This window comes from Poecilia mexicana, unplaced genomic scaffold, assembly GCF_051168715.1.
Source record: "Poecilia mexicana isolate PSO_F unplaced genomic scaffold, ASM5116871v1 scaffold_17, whole genome shotgun sequence".
Taxonomy (NCBI): Eukaryota; Metazoa; Chordata; class Actinopteri; order Cyprinodontiformes; family Poeciliidae; genus Poecilia; species Poecilia mexicana.
The window spans coordinates 30,447,590-30,456,409 of NW_028263386.1; the positions used below are offsets into that span (position 1 = coordinate 30,447,590).

General features: G+C 35.4%; 1 long non-coding RNA gene across 1 annotated transcript; it reads right to left on the bottom strand.

Moving 5' to 3' along the window:
• Nucleotides 1-245: 245 nt before the first annotated feature.
• Nucleotides 246-3,809, bottom strand: LOC148154880 (uncharacterized). Its single transcript, XR_015765825.1, has 3 exons — nt 1,507-3,809; nt 1,144-1,290; nt 246-827 (listed from the first exon to the last, which is right to left on the bottom strand). It is a non-coding gene; the product is annotated as an uncharacterized LOC148154880 (long non-coding RNA).
• Between the last annotated feature and the right edge of the window lie 5,011 nt (nt 3,810-8,820).

An 8,820-nucleotide genomic window follows, 5' to 3' on the forward strand; every position in this document is an offset into this window, starting at 1 on the left:
AATTCTTAAATACCTGATATCTGACGTGTGTAGAAGTGAGACAGAATAAAAATATTATGGAACAGTAAATAATCAGCGTATTTCAATGGCTCAAGAATGTCATGGACATGTAGTTGAACTTTCAATGAAACCTATTGACTGATTTACAGGTTGTATTCTAATCAGGAACAAATGAGAGAAGAGAAATCTAGCCAAATTATAATTAAACTGAAATACATTTGTGACGCGGTGTAAACTATATGACAAGTATGCTCTTTCAAGTTAAGGGCAATTTTTTGTCAATCAAGCAGTGCTTAACTGGGAAAGTAAAAATACAATTAAATTAAATTAAATTACATTTGATAACAAATATATGTTGTTCATTTCCAAATGGTGCACTTCTCTCTAGAAGCAATTTCAATGTATTGCTAAAAAATATAACTCTTTCAAAACTGAAAAGCATTAAACTATTAACACATATGTATGCAAAACAGATGAAGTCATGATTTAAACCCCAAAATGCATTTTAAAACTCAAATTTAATGTTATTTAATTAGATTATATTCTTTTCCAAATCAAACAAAGAAACAAAGAACATCAACATTTACACACACATTTTTCTCTTTCAACAGAAACGATTACTGTTTTGTTATTTTTTTGATTTTCTTGCCAAGGACTTCCATGTTGACTTTAATACTCCCGTTTTCAAGTTCTTGCTCAAACGGCTCCCAAAGTTCAGCAGAGACCAGGAGTGTGCTGTCGTCCTCCAGAAGTATTTCTTTTACTTTTCTGTCATCCGTTTCCATGACTCCCATGACAACACCGGCAATGTTTTCTTCCATTTTAATCTGTAAAACAAATATTATTTTACATTACAAATATAATCATGTTTGTGAGTTCTTATGCTGTCATCTAAAAACAAGAACAAACAAAAAAACATCAAAAACTGAATGTAACATCAAAACTTGTGATAAGGCATTCACTGACTTTGAGATTGACAAAAAAAAAAAAAAAGTTTTAACTCGGAGCAATAGCACTACAAACTTTGTGTATATTTCAAAAGTTGTGCAATAGGTTAAATTAGAAGGCTTCATTTTTAAAAGATGTCAGTTAAATTTTTAAAAATTAAAATGAAGTTTACTTTCTCAGGAATTTTAAACATACCTCTATTTTGGTGAATGATGTGCTTTGGAGCTGTGGCCCATACTGGTACTCCTGGCACCTCACATGTGAAATAGTCACGGCTTCCCCCACGCTTACTTCACTTAGGGCTGCGTCCCTCCACAAAGAAACTGCCATCACACAGCTGCCCTGTAAATACAAAAATTACTGCCAAATTAGAAATGTATCAAGTAGTTCTCCAAAAGTCAATAAATAGAAAAAACCCACCAATCTCCTTTTTCTGACCACAAGCCACACAACAACAAACAGGCTAGTTTTGTGTCATCAACTTGAATTTTTTCTCCCACAGATTATCTCTGTTTTTAAAGCCAAGAACTGAACAAATCTTAAAATAAGTTATCAAACCTGTTTCAGACGCACACTTCGAATCGGGACCTCCCCCTTTCCCGATTTCACCATACGTACTGCTGCAGCCTGAAAAGTACAAAAGAAATTACATTTAGAATTCACATTTTGTTCTGTGATGGGGCCTTTCATGTTGTCCTGTAGTTACTTGTGATCTACAGGTAGCAAATTAAGTGCTATCATATGGGAAAATTATAAGAAATATAAAAATTCTTACCTCAACTATTTCTCCTCTGACACTTACTAGCCCTTTTCGTGCTGTTAACTCTTCCAAAGAAGTCAAGGGGGCTGGTGGATTGATTAAGGCCTGCAGCTGTTCTATTATTTCTGGGGTGACGGCCACTTTTGGTCCCTTAAAAAATTGAGTGGATGGAAGTATGTGTAACATAAATGGCGGCTTATCCCCCCGAAGGGCATAGCCCCTCAGAATGTAGGAGTGGCCCTCTATAATGTTCTTTGTATTCTGCTCAAAAATTGTACATTTTGTTACAGAGGTGCCGTCACTGATAATTACATTTTGATTTCTTTTTTTTTGGAGGGCTTTTGCCCTCCCCTCTATCAAGCCCCAACTAATTGTTCTGTCCTCTTCATTTATGTTTAAAACTATGACGTTGACTGGGGGCGGTCTGTAAAAAGGAGAGTCGGGCTTTGTAGCTAAAATTTTTGTTAAAGCCATCCTATGGGAAAGAAAAGGAGAAAAACTAAATGTTAATTACAAATGCCATCAACAGTCAACTGTGCCATCTGCTGAGCCCCACACTATAATGGAAGTCCATAATTCTAACTTGCACTTTTCCTACTGTTGAACGGCAGGTAAACAGCAGGTAAACTGCTATTCAGCGACTGTTGAACTGATCAGTTAACAACTGTTGTGTTAGTTTACCAGCCGTTTAACTTCTGCTGCTATTTCGGTAGCAGTTGGCAAACTGCTACCGAAATATATAAAAATATGCTTTCTATTTAGAAATATTAAATGTATTTAAATACTACATATATTTAACGGTATTTCAGTTTAACAGTGCAGGCCGCCTCTGTCCAACGGAGGCTTTAACGTTGTGCAGAAGCACCGGCCGTTAAAACCGGTCCGTCCGTTAAAGCTGAAATACCGTTAAGTTAGACATTTCTACAAATGTAGAAGTTAGTTATTGGATGTATTATTATTATTATTATTTTTTTTATTTATTTATTTATTTTTATTTATTTATTTATTTTTTCGGGCACCACCAATTTAAAAGCCCCTGTTAAATCTCACCCGGGTGGCCGTTACAACTAAGCGTTAAAGGCTGGTGGCTGGAACTCAATGGGCTGGCCCGCTAAACTGCCCAGGCGTTTAGCACAGTTAAATGCGCCCAACGCCGACCTCAGGTGGGAGGTTCCCGGCTCCACAATTAGAAAAATACTGTAATATCGAAGTCTTTAAACGGAAAAATTTCCAGAATTTCCAAGGGAACAAAGTACAATTTTGCCAGGAGAAAAAAAATCCAATAACTGACTTTACACTTCTTTGAAACATCATGAAACAAAAATAAATACATTGTAACATTCTACTTCCATTGAATAGTTATTCATTTGTTATTATTACATTCACATGAAGCTTGAAACACATAGAAATAAGTTGGAAATTAATAATTTTTATAAAACTTACTTCTGAGTCCACCGCCGTTGCTGAGAATGACTAACGGCTACTTGGACCGAATGTATTTATAGATACAGCGCTCGCGAGCGTCTTCACAGCCTGACAAATAACGTCTAGAACGTTACAGTCACGAGCCAGATTCTATGCCCAGTTGGGATTAATATTCTTTTTTCAAAAGGCGAAAGTATTAAGTTGTCATGAAAAAAATCTGTAAAAATTTGTGGAACACATAAATCAAGAGAATGTTTCCAATTGATGACACAATATATATTTATAAACATTCTTTTATTGTCATCATTTATTCACGTTTTTCCCACATATTAACTGCACTCCTCCCTCTCCAATGTCCATCGGACTCTCGGTTGCTCTCAGCTGTTCTTGTTTGGGATTCCCTTACGTGCTAATGACTCCGTGATTTCTGATTGGCTGCCTGCAACAGACAGGAGAATACCAGACACACCAAAGCAGGCACGTCTGCTTAGGAAGGCATTTGCAGAAATTGTCCGCCTCAGAGTCATGGTTGCATCTGTACTGACAGCTCTTTTTATTCTTTTTCCCGCACTTATTAACATTAACTCAGGGCTAAAAAGAGTACAGTCAAGTTTTCTATTTCCACTATCGAAGCACAGCAATGCTAGCATGTCATAAGCAGTTTTTCCGAGCCGCCTACTCGAGCGCTCAGACGGTCCTGAGTTTCATGCAGGAATCCGTCAAAGTGGGAAATGTTAAACTATGAATAAATTTAAAACATCCACAGCTGATACAAAGTGCTGTACATTAAAACACAACATAATAATAATAAGAAAATAAAAACTCTAACGGTTTAAAAACAAACATACAATTTAAAACTAGATCCTGCCAAGTAAAATAGATGAGTTTTAAGACGAACCTTAAAATATTTATATTTATATTATAAATATTTATATCTATAAATTTTTGTGGAACACAAAAATCAAGGGAATGGCGGCACAATATATATTTATAATCATTCTTTTATTGTCATCATTTATTCACGTTGTTTCCACATATGAACTGCAGTCCTCCCTCTCCAACGTCCACCGGACTCTCGGTTGCTGTCAGCTGTTCTTTGTTTGGGATTCCCTTTCGTGCTTATGACTCCGTGATTTCTGATTTGCTGCCTGCAATCAGAAATCAGTAGGTAACAGTGATATATTGAGAGGGATTTATTTTTGGTATGATTATTGTTTGATACTTTCCATGATTTCTTTTCCATTCATTCTTATATCTGCTCTGATGCTTCTCTTCTCCACATCAATATCCAGAGATTCCCAGGAGAAATGTTAATGGTTTTGTTATTGTCAAGAAGAATCTCTCGCTTGTTTGGTTTGTCAGTCTCCATTTTGACAGTAATCACATATTTTATATATCTATCCACCTTATTCCTAGCCCCCATGAAGCTTTGTATAATTTATCGACACAACTTCTGCCGCAAACCGGAACTGCCATTTGTTTACATGTTAGCAACTCGCTAACCGGCTTTTTTCACATCTTTTAGGCTATGAAATATGTGAGAATATATATATGTATATGTATATTTTTTATATCATAAATTATATATCATAAATCACTATATTTATATAGTTTTTTATATATGGATATTTTCATATCCATAAGGCCGTGGCCAACATGAATTATTTTAAAAAGTCAAAAAGTGAAACAGAGCTTAAAAAGAGCACAATTATCACAAGAGAAAATAATGCAAAACCAAAAATAGTTGAAACTATTGAACAGTGAAACAGCAAAAAGCTGAAATTAGCAGAAGCAGAAAAACCAGAAATATTTGAAGGAGTAAAAGAGATCAAAACCAAAAGCAAAAAGGAAAGCACAAAGCACACAGCACACAGCACACAGCCGTTCATAATTTATTTAATAAATTATTTAGTAATATTAATACATATTTATATAACTATACAAACACTAATAAATAAAGATTAATAATGGCACAAATAAATAATGATTAATAGTGAATTATATATATAAACATGTATGTATATATGTTTATGTATTTCAGCCGACGAGTCCAAAATCCGATGTGAGATTCATCCGTGCTGCAGTGAATCCGTCTCTCTTTATAGATATTTCCCTCTTTTTCCTCACATCGTGTCTTTAGGAAACTTTCTAAACAAAAACAGAAGATTTAGGATGTATCTTACTTTTGACAGAGTGAAAGAATATAAATAATAGTCTTTACCACCTGTGTAAACTTTGCCGGTAGACATTATAACACATAATATAAGTTTTATAATATGTTACCTTGTTTCATTTCTAATATAGGCCCTTGTGTCAGATAATCTAAGTCAATGTTAGAGAATAATTAATTTTTTAGATTAACAGAATCTCAGTTAGCCTTCATAGCGGGGCTGAACCCCGGTATTACACCAAGCACTATAGCTAATATTAGCTGGTATGTCGCCGATGGACACAAATACAGTAAAGTAATATTCTAATCACAATATATACACAATAATATGTCCATCTTACTTGTGAAATGTTGTCTGTGGAGCCCTCACATCAATAATCCATAGATCCGAACAACAATATCCCTCAGTGCTGAGGCATCTTCTGCTGTTTTGGTTGAGCAAAGTAGGAGGGTATACCGCTCCAAGATGGCCGCCGTATTTCCTGCGCCGGAGCGGCCAATGCGGGGTTTACTCTTATATTATGTCTATGGTGCCAGGCTATATATATATATATATATATATATATATATATATATATATATATATATATATATATATATATATATATATATATATATATATATATATATATATATAAAAAATCAGTGATGTGCTGTCAGATGAGGCAGGAGAGCCAGAGCCTCACCTGTCATCATGGAAAAATAATATATAACAATAAAATCATTTATAAAGATTTTTTCACCCTGTGGTTTGTCCTATAAAGTCCCTATTTATCATTTGACTAAAATATGATGATGTTTTTTCTTCAAAATCGCTGAATTCTCCCATTAAAATGCTTGGAAGCGAAGCCGGTGAGGCAGCACCGAGCTGAGCCTCACCTGTGATTGCGCAACCTCTCGCTAAGAGCACCGGTTGCCACTCTATGAGAGCGTGCACCTCCTGTCTGTACGTCGCCAATGAAATGGTTAAAAACATGTATGAACCTATTTTCCATAATTTAGCTTATGTATTTAATGTAATGTGTTTTTATTGTCACCAACTAAGTGTGTAACGTGATTTGTGTGATGAGGAGCGATCATAAACGGCAGAGAACAGATGAGTGAGGCAGGCAGTTCTCATGCCTCATCGCTGGGGGCGCTCATGAACCCAGACATTGTGACTGCACAACTGCAGAGTAAGAGATGGTAACAGCGAGCCGAACAGCGAGCTAGCCACACAGTAGTTGTGCTGATACAGAGAGTGAGAAAGACGTGGTTTTCAGTGGTACTTTACGGTTTCTCCCTTTTCTTTTAAGCACAGCACGAAATTAATAATATCTACATGTCTAAGTTTGATTGAGATCACGGAATCATGAATGGAATGTAAAGGAAAAGCCTTTTTGCCCTCCAGCATTGTAGCATGCGAGAAATTTCCTTATGTAAACAATAACATGCAGGGGGTCTAGATTTGTAAATCCGATTATAAATAAGTCGGTGCCTCACCAGGTATGAACCTCACCGCAAGTCACTAATATCTATCTATCCATCTATCTATCTATCTATCTATCTATCTATCTATCTATCTATCTATCTATCTATCTATCTATCTATCTATCTATCTATCTATCTATCTAGATAGATATCGCTGTTCTTGACATTACAAATTTGATAAGAGAACATCAAATTTTTTGTATAACTTAGTTTTTTTATTTGTAATGTCAAGAACAGCGATTTTTTTATGGCTATAGATAGATAGATAGATAGATAGATAGATAGATAGATAGATAGATAGATAGATAGATAGATAGATAGATAGATAGATAGATAGATAGATAATCAGTGATGTGCTGTGAGGCAGCAGCGAGCTGAGCCTCACCTGTGATTGCACAACCTCTCGCTAACTGCACCGGTTGCCATGCTCCTTCTGTCTGTACGTTGCCAATAAAATGGTTAAAACATTTAATTCATGAACTGATTTTCCATAATTTAGCTTATGTATTTAATGTACTGTGTTTTTATTGTCACCAACTGAGTGTGTAACGTGATTTGTGTGATGAGGAGCGATCATAAACGACGGAGAACAGATGCGGAGTGAGGCAGGCAGTTCTCGAGTCTCATCGCCGGGGGCGCTCATGAACCCAGACAGTGTGACTGCACAACTGCAGAGTAAGAGACGGTAACAGCGAGTTGGCAATACAGTAGCTGCTCTTATACAGAGAGCGAGAAAGACGTGGTTTGAGTTGTACTCTCACGGTTTCCCCGTGAGAATCTATCTACAATCTATCTATCAAATTAGTACAGATCCAGAAATATTTGAAGGAGTGAAACTTAGTAAAGGTTTTGCAGATTTCAGCTGAAGAAGCAGAAGTTTTTGTGCAACATGAATTATTTGAAAAGTCAAAAAGTGAAACAGCGTAATAATATCATAATTAGCACAAGAGGAAATTCGTGCAAAACCATAAATAGTTTAAACAGTTGAACAGTGAAACAGCAATAAGCTTACATTAAGGGAAGCAGAAAAACCAGAAATATTTGAATTAGTAAAACAGCAAAACCAAAAGCAAAAAGGATCAGAAGAAGCAGAACATTTTCATATATTAATTGCTAAAATTGAATAAAAATTGCAGAAGAAATTAGAAGATAGTAAAAACCAGTAGAACCAGAAGGCAAAACAGAAAAGCAGACTTGCAGAATGCGTAGAAAGAGATAAAAACAGTGGAAGATGAAGGCATCTTCATCTTGAAAAGGTGAAAGGTAGTAAAACCAGTGGAAGGCAGTAGAAACCAGTAGAACCAGAAAGCAAAATAGAAATGTAGACTTGAAGAATGCATAGAAACAGATTAAAACAGAGCACAAGACAAAAATACATTGAAAGAATAGGAGAAAGTGTGACATGGTTGTACTCCAGAAGAGTTTGACAGAAAACAGTAAGACCTAGAGCAATAATACTAATAATTCCATAAAGTAGACACACGTAGCTACATTTTAATGCATAAATTATTTCTCTACAGTGAAATATGTATGAACAGCATCATTTTGTTTGTCAAAAAGCAGAAAAAGTTCAAAAACGGCAGTGTACACTCTAGCAACTGACGTCAGTTAGTGAATTCCACCATAGGAATGAATGGGGCAATAAATTTGCACAAAAGGGCAATTATTTCAAAAAGTGCAATAGTGAAGTTTACCAAAAGTCATAGCTCCATTCTCCTGAAGAAGCTGAACATTTTGATATATGAATTAGTGAAATTAGTGAAAGATAGTGGAAGTAGTTAAACTTTGAAAAAGGTACGGAAGACAGAATAATAATAATAATAATAATAATAAAGAAAAACAGAAACACTAGTAGTGAGAATGCATTGAATGCATTCTCACTGATAAAGAAAAACAGAAACACTAGTAGTGAGAATGCATTGAATGCATTCTCACTGATAATAATAATAAAGAAAAACAGAAAAACAAGAAGTGAGAATGCATTGAATGCATTCTCACTGACTAGAAAAATAGCTGTTCCTAGCGAAACAGCCGTGAGAATGCATAT